Source organism: Molossus molossus, unplaced genomic scaffold (assembly GCF_014108415.1).
Source record: "Molossus molossus isolate mMolMol1 unplaced genomic scaffold, mMolMol1.p scaffold_m16_p_8, whole genome shotgun sequence".
NCBI lineage: Eukaryota > Metazoa > Chordata > Mammalia > Chiroptera > Molossidae > Molossus > Molossus molossus.
The window spans coordinates 101287242-101300861 of NW_023425402.1; the positions used below are offsets into that span (position 1 = coordinate 101287242).

At 37.8% G+C, this 13620-nt stretch overlaps 1 pseudogene; it reads left to right on the forward strand.

Moving 5' to 3' along the window:
• The first annotated feature begins 1975 nt into the window (after nt 1-1975).
• Nucleotides 1976-3143, forward strand: LOC118620788 (annotated as a pseudogene).
• Nucleotides 3144-13620: the final 10477 nt, after the last annotated feature.

Sequence of the window (13620 nt, forward strand, 5' to 3'; positions counted from 1 at the left end):
TACTTGGAGTTGCCAAGAAAGGCCTAAGAATAGGCAAGTTAAAATGCCACATGGCCCATTGTCCTTATCAAGATTTGTTTGTTCTCCTTGAACAAATGCTTCCTTGGTTGTTACAAGCCTTTGGTTAATTTTTAGAGTACTGAAAATATTATAATTTTCTGCCAGTGTTCTCATTGTTTTTATGAAGGAGGAAATTTCAGAGGTCTTTATTTCATCCCTCCGGCAGGACTTCTGCTTATGGACATCTTGGTATTTAACCAATCTTCTGTAAAAATCTACTGGCATAAAGTGCATAGTTCCTAAAAACTAGAATCAGGGGTCATCAGTAGTTCTTCACCAGAAGGCTGTAGTGATTTCTCCTGGTTGTGCTTTTCTGGTGATATGAAATGACAGGTGGGAGCCAAGACCATCCTTTGGAAGGAGTTCACTTATTTTAATGGCATATCCTTCCTTAACTGTGCATCTCTTGTGAGAACAGAACGTGTAATGCCTACTGAGGATTCAAAGACTGCCACATTATCTCTCCATTTAACAATCTGGGTCATATATTCCAAAGTTTTCATTCCTCAAACTCTCCAGAATAAATTGCCCGCCTTATTAAATCTATTTCTTCTAGACAAGTATAATTTATTGTTCAAAAAGGTCTCGGAGATGCTCATGAGTGGTAAACATCAAAATTAAATGCATTGCTTGGCATAATTTCAGTCTTTATTTAGACACTTCTATTCACCTGAGCGGTAGAAATAGGATAGGGGTCCTGTGTGTAATAACTTATTTGTCCTCTACCTTACCTCTAAGTACCTGCTTTTCCACAGTTCATTTCTCCTGAAATTCTCATTAGAGGAGGCACTTCAGTAACATTTCCCACATGCTTTGACATTTTTTGGGGAAAAAAATGTCTCATTCTGTTAGGTCAATTCCACCCCAAGGTATCTGCATAAGTGGCTTGGGTCTGCCTTTGACGTTATCTTCCTGAATGAACAGCGATTGCTCACTCGGGCACACTGTAGACACACAGTCTCATTGAGTCTTGTGCTATCTTTACCAAATCAAATCTGGAAAGTTCACTTGCAATTTACTGTATTGTTTTTGAGTCATCTTGACATTTTGACTTCATAAGTGTAAACTGAAAACTGGATTTACTGGAAATTTGTTTTTAAAAATAAAGCAACATTTGCCAGATCCCTGATCTACAGATGCTTTATAAAATTAGGCAGTTCTTATGAGACAGTGCTGCTGAAAGAAAGTTTTAAAAAAGAAATTTATTTCTGATATTTCTAAATCATATAAAAGAATAAGACTGTGTTCAATAGGAACAGAAAATTATACAAAGAACAGTATAAATCATTAGCATGGAATCCGATTTTTTAAAAGATGAATGTTGTAAATAAGTATTTTGGATATAGTGAGCTTATATTTAAAAGCCAAAGCATATTATTTTTAAATAATAGAACCTTTGGATATTTCATAATAGATGACATCTTATTTTATGGAAACACTGAAAGGTGACATTTTTCTAGAGGGTAATTTTTATTAATGAGTTAAATAGTCTATGGTTAACTCTTACTACTGAATGAGATCACAGTATGATGCATTCCATCACTTAATTCTTACTAACTATTTAGCTATAGCCATGCATGTTGGCATTTAGGGGTACACAAAATGGCTAAAAAGAAGTGAAGAGGAACTCTGAGTATGCTTACCTCATGCATTCTAAGGTTAAGATGTTGTGACAGTTATAAAAAAAAATATTTTGGGGGCATAGGATAATTTGGAAATTTGAGGGTAAACTAGGTATTAACTATTAGTAGAGTATTATGAATTTTGTTAGGTATGAAAAATGTTGTTGTGAGTTAAACAGGTGTTTGCTTTTTTGGAGATGCATGTTAAAACATATAGAGGTGAGATACTGTAATTTCTGGCGGAAGCAAGTAGGCAGCCAGCACGGCTAAGTTGCTTCTGAGAGGAGTTCAAGATGAATGAGTTCAAGATGAACCAGCCACCAGAGAATGTCATCTGTTCAGTGAAGTTCAACACCAGTTCCTGTTGGTGTTCTCCTGAGACGCCTGCATGGACACCTCTGGGTCCTGGCTAACTCCATGTTCAAGGACCAGTATACCGGCGCTGCCCTGGACAGTTTGTTCTACAACTGAATACAGGCCTGGAGTGGGGGATTAGACCATCCATTGAAAACACGTGATTGAACATGGATCAGGAGGCTGTGGGGCTGGGTGCAAAAGGTGAAGGGATTACAAAAACCCTCATAGACACAGACAACAATATGGTGATTACCAGAGGGAGGTAAATGAAAATAGAGGGGGGATAAATGGGGATGGAAGGAGACTTGATTTTGGGTGGCAAACACACACTACAATATACAGATGAAGTACTACAGAACTGTACACTTGAAACCTATATAAATTTATTAACCAATGTCACCCCAATAAATTCAATAAAAAAATGTTCAAAAAGAATCTTGTTGAAATCCATGATGCCCCTATCAGATGTGTTGAACACTCTTCAGAGGGGAACGTGATGATTACTGGGAGTTGGGATCACACAGTTAAATTGGGGGTTCCAAGAACTCCTCATGATGCTGGGACTGTGTCTCAGCCTGGAAAGGTACAGTGGCCCTCACAGAATCTGGCAGGCCACAGGTTTAATGCAGGACCTGGAGGACATGGGCTACTAGCAGCAACGGTCAGAGTCCAGGCGGAAGGCCCAGACTGGCTGTATATGAGCATTTCCAGGGTGTGTGTTAAGCTCTACCAAAGGCCAACTGGCATTTTAGAGCTTGGACTCAAGCCCAGAGATGCAGAAAAAGAAGTACGCCTTCAAGACTAAAAGAAAATAATAAGCGAATTTACTCAGTCGATGCCATTTGCTTTCACAACATCCACAATACTTTTGCCGTAGGTAGTTCTGATGGATTTGTACATATTGGGGATCTATTTAACAAAAAGTGAACATGCCAGTTTCGCTTCAATACCTCACCAGCATCGCATCACTTGCATTTAGTGATGTTGGGACTACATTGCAATCACATCATGATATGCGTGTGAAATGGTGACATGGAACATCCTGAAGATGGTGTCTTCGTTCACCACGTGACAGATGCAGAAACAAAACTGAAGTCTATCTAATCATCTCATGAAAGTGCTTCCCTTGGGAAAGATGTGTTTTGCCTCCTACAAAGGCATGCTTTCGCCCTGAGGCCCGTGCCATAGTCCATATGAATACATTATTTCGTACGTGGATTTCTCTGTTTTCTGTCCTATGAAAACTTGTCTGTGTGCCATTTCAGACTGACTCTGTAGAGTGAGAAGTCTCTGTGTCTTTCATTTACTCTGAAATACTTTAACAGAAGAAAATGGACAGAAGCAACTAGATACCATTTTAGTATCTAGCTGATGGGTTTATGTGTGTTCATGATAACATTTTCTCTTCTCTATATTTGTGAGTTTTAATGATATACAATATTAAAATGTCTTGTAGCTAAAAAAAAAAAAAGTTTTGGGAGTTGAGATTTTACAACCATCAATGGAACACATGGATGAACAAAATAATTTCTATTACCTTGATCGGTTTTATTTTGCAATTTTAAAGTCTTTAGAATATAGAGCTAAATTTTAATTAATGGCTTGTTCCAAAAGAAATTGAATATAAAGAGGTATAACTACAAAAAAAACTACAAAACCTTTTTTTCCTTTGTATTTCTTTACTCCATCTTTTCTTTCTTTCTTCTTTGCCTTGTTATTTAGTATTTACAAAAGGGATTCTAAACAAGATAACATAAGTAAGAAGTAGATGATAAAATTATGGCCACGAGGAACTAAAATCGAGCCAGTAATGAGGTTTGTGCTCAAAAGTTGTCTTCCATGCTAAACACTCACTAGCAAAGGACCACAGATGAGTCCCTTAGCATTCAAACTGTAAACATAAAGAAAGGAATATGAACAGATAGATCGTTCAAGTACTCATAAGATAAAGGCAAATTCTTTACCCAGGAGAAGGACGCGCAGTCGCTTCCAATTTGAAGTTTATACTAAACAGGATCCTGTGTGATACAATGAACAAAACACTAAACAGTAGGCTTAGGATAATTAAACCAAGAAGTATTATGGGAATTTAGTTGTCATCATCAATAAATAATCAGTGAAAATAGACCTACTGGGCAAATACCACAGTATCATTTCAGTACCATTGAGGTAAGCAGCACCTCAGTGAACTTGGAAAATTTTGGGAGTATCTTGAACAAACCTCCTTAACCAGTTTCAAGGACCTGAATGTAGTTGGTAAACTCTAAAAGAAGAGTTCTAGGACCCCTTTAAATTGAGTACATTAGTGGACCTGTATGAGCGTGGATGCATTTTTTTAAGGACAGGATTTGTAACTTGCATCAGAAGGACCTTTTGATTCAGAAAAATAGAGAACCACTGATTTGTAGAAATAAAGAAGTTTCACATCCAGTATGAATAACTTTTTCTTAATGGGCTTTTCAAAAACATATATGATGAGTTTTGAGATTGTACTCTCTGCCTACCTCTCAGAATGAAAAAATTCAGTATGTCCACTAAAGAAAGAAAACACATGTCCTACAAGTAAGCTCACCAGGGCAGGCCTGCCTTCCTCTTATGAAAATGAAGTGCTGATTTGGGAATAATTGGTAAAGAAACCTATTTCATATACTTGCAGGTAAGCCCAGGGAGTATTCTTGGGAAAGATAAAGATACTTAAAAAAATAATTTTGTATATATTCCAAATCAAATAAAGTAAAAACTTTATGTAGTCTGTTAATACATTTAACATGAGTATTTTTAAGGCAGGTGTATTAAAAAATTTATCTTGAACATTACAAAAGAAAAGTTGAAGAAATCATCCATAGACTGGCTTTGAGCAATGCAGTTTCCTGGAACAACATGCTAAGATAAATGGCTTGCAAAACGGATTCCTCTATAACTGAATTAGGCAACTTGCTGAACGGGGTTGTTAACTATAAACAGATTAAAGGTTTTCTTTCTGGCAATTGTCAGGCTAGAAGTTTCTTGAAGTCTTGGCTAGATCATAGGTATAAAAAATGTATTATGTATCTTGCATGTATGTGTGTATGTATATATACATTAATCAATATTTCATATATATTTCTATATTGAGAAAAATAGATTAAGAATATATATAAGTATATTATAAACATATTAAAGTTTTAATGTATGTTTTCTTAATATATAAAATATATATGAAATACTAATTTATAAATGCATATTTATATACATACATATGTATTTTTACTCTCTCTATATTCACACATATATAAAATATATATGTATAAATAGATGATAGATGATAGATAGATAGATAGATGATAGATAGATAGATAGATGATAGATAGATGATAGATAGATTGATCTCAGAACGATTGAATAACGTGCTCGAGGTCTTCCATTGTATACAAATGGTGGAGCTGGGATTCAAACTAAGCCAGGATAGCTCCAAAGTGTACCTTTGACCCACTAAGCTAGGCTCCCTCCATATGAAATAATACAATCATGCTATTCATTTATGAAAAATAATGCCTTTCACTGCCCATGTCTAGTAAAGGAGGAATACATCTATTTCACTCAAAATACTATTCAATCATTAAAAAGTAACTTAATATGCAATAAAGAATATCTATTCCTATTACTGACTGATCAAGAGCAATTGTATAGTAAACATTTTATTTAAGGTTTCCAATTGAGAGTAGTCTAGAGCAGCTAATATAATATCTGGACATCTCCTTTTAGTCAGCTACTGTCTAAGCTATTGTTTCATGTGTACATAATTAAGAGAGTTCACTAAGTGGTTTATTAGTCTCCACTCTCAAATTTTCCCAGCCAGCTTTATGACTTTGCAGCAGAATCAACACAGCAATTTTACTCTAGGAATTTATCTGAATTAAACTATTTAGGGAAAGCAACATTCATGAAGATATATGGTATATCTTTATCTGTAATAGAATACAAGAAAACATTAGGGAGAAAACAAATTCAGAGGTCTTCTATTAAGGAGGATAAAGACAGTTAAAAATCTTATAAATAATTATGAAAATTTTGTAAAATCATGATAAATGTCTAAGTGTCAAGAGAGGATAGCAACATACTAAGTTATAAACATACATCTAAAATATAATTTCAACAATTAAAAACATATTTATAAAAGAAAATGTGAAAAAATGGAAACAGTCATATTATAATGGAATTATAAACATTTTGTTAACTTTCCTTAATCTCTTCTTTTTTTCGGGGTATGTTTTTACTTATTTTTTTCAGAGAGCGAGGAAGGGAGAGAGAGATAGAAACATCCATGTAAAAGCAAAACATCCACTGGCTGCCTCCTGCATAGGAATGGAGCCCGAAACCCAGGCACGTGCCCTGACCGAGAATCAAACTGGCGACCTCTTGGTGCATGGGACGATGCTCAATCCACTGAGCCCCACTGGCCAGTCTAATCTCGTAATTTTTATCTTTCAAATGAAAATTTGAAATGTCCTTGCCAAATTTCCAGGTTTTCATTAGAGGCTTTGGACTGGACCAGGTGATGCATAAGATTCAGTTTAATTAAATTACACCAGTTGGTCATCTTACTACAGTGTAGAAAATGTTACAAAGGAAAAATACAGATAAAGTGCTAAATAAAAAGCAAGTCTAGAGTGTGAAAACATTGTAAAGGAGTTATGAACTATTTACATTTTAGAAAATATTTCCTTTTCCTTTGTGAAAATATATTGTTTTTGTAAGAATCTTGCTTGAACCAATGTTTATGTCGGTTAAAATATTCACCAATTTACCAATGAAATATTAACCAGAAGTCTGCTGTATACCTAGTATTTGTTTTAGGGACTAAAAAGAAACCTATTTACTATTAATAAGTCATAGCTTCAGAGAAAAACAATCAGCATGTTTGAGAAGATTTTTAAAACATGAAATCCAGAAGGTGTGCATGAAAAACATCCTGTACTAAGACTAAGTTGGAGTTCATGATGGGAAAAAAGTATTGATCATCGGACCCAGACAATCAAAAATTAAAAAAAAAAATTATGGTTCACACCAAATAAAGTTGAAAAGAGTACAAGTTCAATCTCATTTACCCACTTGTTATTTAGAATAGTTGCTGAGCACCCATTATGGGACAGGCGATGTGCTCGCACATGTCACAACTTATAACATGTAACATGACATAAGAGCACAATGTGCCCAGTGTCAAGCTAGGGGAAATGCAGGGTTAAACAGGAGGCCCAAAGCAGGACACCTCGCCCAGATTTAATGGGAGAACGGTTTGAAATCTTCTGGAAAAGCATCCTGTCAGCTGAGACTTGAAGGCAAAGGAGAGACTGGAGTGGGCGCTCCTGATGGATGAAATGGAAAATGTAAAACCAGAGACAACAGAGAATGCGGTACTTCTGGGCAACTGAAAGTTGTTTCTCTGTGGCCTGGGAAGAGATGACGGTGGGATGGGGTGGGGTCAGCAAGGAGCCACTGATGAGAACGGCATGGGCCAGGCTTGCAAGCCAGTTGCTGGGTCAGGACTTTAGCGTAAGAGCAGTGAGGGAACGAAAGGTTTTGAACAAGGGAGGGACGTGATGAGAGGTCTGTTCTGGGAAGATTGCTTGGGCAGGATCGGGAGGAAGAGATCAGAGGAAAAAAGTCTGGAGGCAATGGGACCATGTGGAGACTGCTAACATGGTCCAGGAGAGGGAGCATGGAGACAGGCCTGCTTGAGTGCATCCTCAGTGTGCTCTCCAGAGAGCGTACACTCTCACATTCACTGCTTTCGTACTCAGGTGCCAGGAACTTCCATGTGTATACACATAACTGTGATTGTCAGGGGTTATTGGTATCTGTGCCTAATTCTGATTCCCTCCCCAAGAAAAATGCCAAGAACAGCCTTCCTTGTGGATGGAGACAAGAAAGAAGCCCTACATGCTTTTCTGTCTAATATTAAGCTCAGAGCTGTTATGATAGGAGAACGGGCAGGGGCTGGATTTCTCTCTCTGCACCTGCTGATTCTTCCAGGCGATCCGAAGGCCCTGGAGCCACAGAGAGACTAGTGTAGACCGAGAGGCCATTCCTTGTTCTGATCCCACTCAACACAGTTTCATTTGATCGTTATTTTGGGTAAGAACTATTTCTAAACCATTGGACTTCACCGAATGTTAATAGCATCAATACACATTAATCAGGTGTGGGAAACCTACGGACCACAGCGGCAAGGTAATCGTACCCTCTTCCCCTCTCTTCCCTGTCACTTTGGTTGCACAGGAAAGTCTCCATTCTGTGGGTTGTGAATTTACTGGCTTCACAGTCCAGCAAAGCATCAGTGAACTTGGAGAGAGAAAGAAGTGTCCCAATCCCAGCTCTGCTGCTCATTCGAAGTCAGTTGGCTCATTTGAATATTGACCTGCTATAATTTCTCAAAAACAAGTAGCAAGACTAAATTTTCTTATATTCTTTTTAGCTGAACGTCATGGCTTTATGCGTCAGACTGGGAAGGACAGTGAAATGAGTACAGATACAGGATATTAGAATAATGATTGAGGGAAAAAAAACACAGAGCTTATCAAATAGCCACATCTCCTGCTTCCTGGACAGGGAGGTGTTCTTCCCAAAGGACCAGGCGCCAGAAGCCCTGGGAGGTGGACGATGTATTTGACTCAGATCTCCTTCCCCAGGGCCACTCTCCTGCTCCCTGCAAAGACCCATCAGGACCTGATGTTTGGCTTCTGCCAGCACATTGACCTTTCCTCCTGACATGGAACAGCAATGGATCCAGCCGCTTTTCCTGGAGGGACTTGAACAGCATCAGGGGTCTACATGGGCTTCCAGTGTGTGTTTCAGCCACACGCTTCCAAAACCAATTGCTCACCAATTCAACAGACCTACCCAGGGCTAGAGTGACCTTCCTCCACGTTTCCACACTGATTATTACATGGAGTCTTTTTTCTTGAATTAAAAATTTTGAAACTTTAAAAATGAGCAGCCTTTCTAAAACTATTGTATCTTCCAATTAGCTCTGACTCCAGATCTTCCTAGAAGTGTGATTTCGGGAGAACGTTGAGAGTGCACAAGGGAGGGACCAAGCAGGACACACGTGTCTGCCTCCACAGGTTGATGGAGGGGAGCTCAAATAGATGTTAAGAACCAAAGAGGCAACAAAGGACCCATGGAGTAGCCTCGGCAGGAAGCAGTTGGCACCCCCAGAGCTGTGGTTGAGGGCCACCTACAGAATTTGCGTCTTAGAGGAGAAATGTGTCCTCTTCCAAACCATGGTCTCTGGGGATTAAATATTAGAACTCCGTTTCCCCAATCTTCAGTCCCTTTAATTCCCCTCCGTGCCTCCCTTTGGCTAAACCCAACCAGAAGCCAGAGGACCACAGGGCATGGCTGGATTCAGAGGTCAGCATTTAGGGAACACAACGCAGAGGGAAGAAGAGCAGAGAACACATTGAAAGGGGCAACTGGAGAGTATCTAACAGAGGCAGGCCCTGGGTTTGCAACCTGGGAACAGATCTCTCCTGAGAGCAAGTAAAAACTCAGGTGCAGAGGGCACTCATATAGGACTATGACCAAAGGAAAGAAACAGGTGAGAGCTGGCAGGCCAGGAAGTGGGCTGGGGACGCCTAGGAGGGAACCACATGTCAAATCTGGGGACCAGATAGAACAACTGAAGGACAAAGGGGTTGGAGGAAAACACAGGGCAGGCCTCGTTATTCTAGGATGGGTCTCAGCATCACCAGGCTTCTGTCTCACAGTCGCTTATTAATTGACTCCTCCTAGGCAAAGCATGTTCATACAAAACTCAAGGTCATTGTAAAGCAATAGCAAGAACAAATTTTCATAGCCCACATTGTATAGTGCACAAAAGCTCGGGTTTTAAACTCTTTTCTCTAACTCAACTTTTATTTGGATACTCCAGTCCACAGAAAATGTAATCTTAGTCATTTCTGGGTAAACACAGTGATTTTAATATTTAAAATTTGTTCAATTCAAGATTTTCCGTCCCCTTCTTTATCCTCAGAGCAGCATCTAAGTTTCTGAAAGTGTTTATAACAATATGAAATCTGGTCATTTGCTTCTGGGACCTTGGGAGATGTTCCAGACCACAGTGTCACCCAGTGAAACATGCAGTTGCCTCTGGTCCCCTGGTCTGATTTGCCCTTTGGTTAAAGATAGGTAGGCTCTTCCTACTCTTTACCCCCTTGTAGGGCCTGTAGGCTCTTACAACCAGGGTGGTGGAAACTCTTTTGTCCTACAGGTTTATCTACTTCCATCCATACCATTGCCAAAAATATTTTCGCATGGTTTGCTACAGTAATCAGATGAAAAATCAAGCTGAGGTAGCCTTTGCTGTTTGGTTCCCAAGTTTAATAGGGCAGGGCTATCATTATGCCTTCAACCCTACCATAAACTCCCACCATTTAGAAATACGTAGAGAGGGTGGCTTCATCTTTTTTTTAAGTATGTATGTATGTACTTATTTATTTATTTTTAGAGAGAGAGGAAAGGAGAGGAAAAGAGGGAGAGACAGAAACATCAATGTGAGAGAAATATCCATCAGTTATCTCTTGTGTGCCCCCTACTGGGGACCGAGCTCACAACCTGGGCATGTGCCCTGACCAGAAATCTAACTGGGGATCTCTCAGTTCAAGAGACAACGCTCAAGCCACTGAGATATACCAGTCGGATCCTCCCAATTTTTAATCACCTCTTCTCTTCCCCATATCACAGGCTCTTCCTTAGTCTGGGGAGGATGGATACAGTGGTGTAGCAGCCATGAGAACTCAGCAAATATTCTTGCCAGTTTTTATTCTAATATCTAGATTGCAGCTGTCTTAAAGTTAATGACCGAGAATTAGACATCGATGTTTTCCATTTTCTCCACTGGTGACTTCTCACTTTCCTTTTTGACCTAATGTATAATGATCCCCAAGTAGAGGAGGCCATTGAATTAAAGGCTGGTAACATGAATGTGTGCATAGGGGCAGGGGGACACAGGTATGAAGATAACATTCTAAAGTAGATGACATTTTTTTTCTTAAATCATTAACACTTTATTTTTAAACTCCTGTATAATATGATGTTGTGCTCTTGTGATTTCTCTATAGCCTTCCCTCTAAAACCTACTTTCATAAAGTTATTTGATAAATACAACATGTAACACATTATTCTTTATATATGCTTGCTAGTTTAAAACAAGAAAATTTTAAAACAAAGGAATACTTTTCTATTAAATTTTACTATCTGTAAGTGGGAAAGATGAAGAGGTTATGGAACTAGAGAGATCATTTGCTATTATACCATTTAAATCACTATGTATACAATTGTTTAATATCAATAAACCTCTTTTAGCATCCAGAATGAACTGGAGTAGGTAACTTTAAAAAAACTGACCTTTGTCATAACATTATTTTCATCAAATCATCTATATGAGAATACAAGAATCCTGGAAGGAAATCCAGATTTTCTAAGTTGAAGGGATTAAAAGTATAATATATTGTAATATACATACTAGTAACTCCTCTTAATATACCATACAAATATATATACAGGCATATGTATATATATTTTTTCAATATTAAAAGTATAAATATATATACACACACACATATATACACACATATATACATGTTAGTACAAACATGTGCACATATTTTGCTATCTATACATAATGTATATTAAAAATACATATATATGCATATATTTCTTACTACATGTTTTGCAAGCTATAGAAATTAAGACTATTAAGGTGAACATGACTACTTTGATTGGCTGCCTCCTGTACACCCCCTATCAGTGATCAAGCCCACAACCAGGGCATGTGCCCTGACCTGGAATTGAACTGGCAGCCCCTTGGTACACAGGCAACACCCAGCCGAGGGAGCCCCCCAGGCTAGGGTTAAACATCACTTCTTAAATACATTCCCAAATGGGAGGCTCTAGATGAGATCTTGACAGTTTTCTCTGAAGGGCCAAATAGTAGGCATTCTAAACTTTGCAGGCTATAGTCTTTGTCACAACTACTAAACTTGGCCACTGTAACACAACAGCTGCCACAGACAATACTTATATGATAAACATTTCCGTGTCCAATAAAACTTTATTTAAGGGCACTGGAATTTAACTTCCATATAATATCTATGTAACAAAATATTACTTGACTTTTTATTTTTTTATAGTCTTAAAAATATAAACATCATTCATAGCTTGAGAGCTATACAAACCAGAGAGCTGAGCTGTATGTGGTTCGTGGCCAGCAGTTTGCAGACCTCTGTCTAGAACTAACCTCTCAGGATGACCCTGAGCGAGAGGAAAGATCTCAGGCTGAGTGTGAGTTAGGATGAGGCCAGCAGACAAAGAGCACCTCTGAGGCATTTCATCTGTAAGAACAATAAGGATCTTTATTGACTCTTCATACCGAGGTAAAAAGGATGGATCTGGGTGTCTGCCTGACTCCTGAGCTTGAAAATTTCTTTCATCTGATTTCCATACATTCAGTATAGGGTTAGAATGCCAGTTTTATTTCTCTGCTTTGGTCCTGTTGATGAGAAAGGGAGAGGGGAGATGCCAATATTTTCATGTGCTTTTGTTTTCCTTATCTGACCTGTTAGCATCAACAGTGATGATGAGACAGTTACAGAAAACCACCCGTTCTTGAGGAAAGAAAGATAAATGAAGATCAAAGATCGAGCTTCCCGTCCCAATTTGTAATTAACCACCAGCGTGAGCTTGCAAAGATCACTTACAGTCTCTGGACATGAATTTATTTATCTGTATAAGAATTTGGAATTTGTTTTAACAGATTGAAAGAATGATTGTTCTTCTTATAAACATCACTTTACCGAGAAGCCTTAAGGTAGAAAGTAAATTTGGATAAAGATGTGTGAAACTTATTGAAAGATATGTCAAAGTTGTGAAAAAGCAGATTTAAACAGTAAATTCACATTTGTATTTTATTATTTGCTGAGTTTCATAGTAAAGCATTTAGAATAAATTCAAATACATATTTTTCTTATGCTTATTTTTCTGTAGGTGTCCATAATGTATCAGATTAAAGGAACTCTGGCTTGCATTTTTTCTTTGACTACAAAGAGAAGAAACACATTTAAAAAAAAAATCTGTCGATTAAGACTTTGAACCTGCAGATGGTGCTATGATCCCATTTTAAAATTCAATTTTGCTTTCTAATTTAAATTCATAGGACAAAAACAGTTCTTTAGTTTGTTTTTACCCAGAAGTTGAAAAAAATTTTACTCTCTTTACTTTTGTGTTTTATTATTATAACGGGAGAAACTGTCCTTATCATTAGAAAAACCCAGTGGTTAATTTTGTTAACAATACATACTTCCTTTGATAAAATAATAATCACCTTTATATATCTTTTTTTTCTTTTAGAACTTTCTGCTTCTCATTCAGCGTCAGTTTTTCTGTGACTCTCAACCAATTTACTTTGCTGTTTGTGTTTTTACATAAAATCGCCTCACTGAGAATTGGGTGACAAAGAGCTAAGGAGGAAAATAATTCCATATGAGAATCATTTCAATCTCTCGTTTGTAATAATCAAGTTAAAAAAATATTTCCTGGAATT